The sequence below is a fragment of the Triticum aestivum genome, chromosome 2D (assembly GCF_018294505.1).
Source record: "Triticum aestivum cultivar Chinese Spring chromosome 2D, IWGSC CS RefSeq v2.1, whole genome shotgun sequence".
Lineage (NCBI taxonomy): Eukaryota > Viridiplantae > Streptophyta > Magnoliopsida > Poales > Poaceae > Triticum > Triticum aestivum.
In genome coordinates, this window is record NC_057799.1 from 167,683,500 (window position 1) to 167,685,141 (window position 1,642).

Consider the following 1,642-nt stretch of genomic DNA (forward strand, 5'->3'; position numbering starts at 1 on the left):
CTTTTTTGAGTTTGGGAACTTTTTTAAGTTTGTATTTTTTTTTTGAAATTGTGTCTTTTTTTAGTGCGTGTTTTTTAAATTCATGATTTTTAAAAACAATTATGATCATTTTAAAATTCATGATTTTTTTCAATATTTGTGTATTTTCAATTTTGAACTCTTTTGTAAATATTCTTTTTGAATTTATGAAAATTTGCCAAACATCAAGGATGAACCCGAGATTTCACTAGCGAGTGACTGGAATAAGCGAGGAGTAGAACGAGGTACCAGCTTTGCGTTTGCCGGGCCAGCCCACTACGCTTCACTGCGAGGGCCAACAGCGCCAATGCCAAAAATATTGTGATATACTGCATGAAGAAAATTGATCACATTAGAGTTCACTTGTTTTTACAATATACGGTTAATTTTTTGAAAAAGAATGCATGATGAACTTTTTAAAAATAAATTTTCAGGATACACGACAAACATTTTCTAAAAATACATGACAAACCTTTCTAAAATACAGGCAAAAAAATTAGAGCATGGTGAATATTTTTTGAAAATACATGATGAACATTTATAAAATGCATGATGAACGTTTATAAATATGAGAAGATTTTTTTAATGTAGTGAACATTTTTTAAATACACAATGAACATCTTTTAAAATATGGGGAACATTTTTGAAACTCGCGAATACCATTTCATTAAAGACGGTGAAAAAATGCGGGTGTCTGAGCTAGATCCGGCAGATCCCTTTGTAGGGTATCCTAGCTAGGCGGTTGGGCTAATTGTAACATGAAGAAGGACTAACCCAGGTTCAGGCTCTCACGATGAACACAATGCCCTACTCTTTCTCGTGTACTTATATTGCAGTACATGTGAATACCAAGGAATTATTATATGTCTATTGACGAGCCCGACCCCCGGCTTATATAGCATACCCGGGGTCCTAGGGCTAAAAAAATAGGCCGGCTATGTCGGTAGAGGTAGAGTCCTCCATGGCTTTTGTATCCTTGGCTTGTACGTCAAGTCTTTCATAATGTCTTCCTCATCTCCGCCGTGGCAGGGTTGTTAGCTCCAAATGGTGTAAGTAGCATACAGTCCCCCACCTATGTTAGGTCATTAGGTACGACTTGGAGATCCGATTTTGTCATTGCTTATCGCAACATCGATGTCATTATTAGGTCGTAGTGGACAAACAGATGAACCTAATTTTTCACGCAGCAACACTTGTAACTGTGATTCAAGCCTGGGCCAAGTTGATCCACAAGAAAGTTGTCCATCAGAGTGATAGTCCTGTCACCGGTTATGGTCCACTTTTAAACCTAGATAGGAAGAAGATGACGAATCTGAACTACATCAACAACAAGAAGAACATAAAGGCTATGAACATGCTTCGAATGCTAAGACTATCTTTTTGCATGCTTGTGGAGACATTTAGCAATAGGGGGCTACTAGAAGATAACATTCACACCTCTATGGAAGAGCAAGTTGTGATATTCCTTCATGTTGTAGGTCATAATCAGAGATTCAGGGCCCGACACATTGAACAGATCCATGGAGACCATTTCCAGGTATTTCAAACAAGTCTTGTATGCTACTGAGGATCTCGGAGCCCAATATAGTACCTGTATTCCAAGGTGAGCAGAATCATAGTTCAT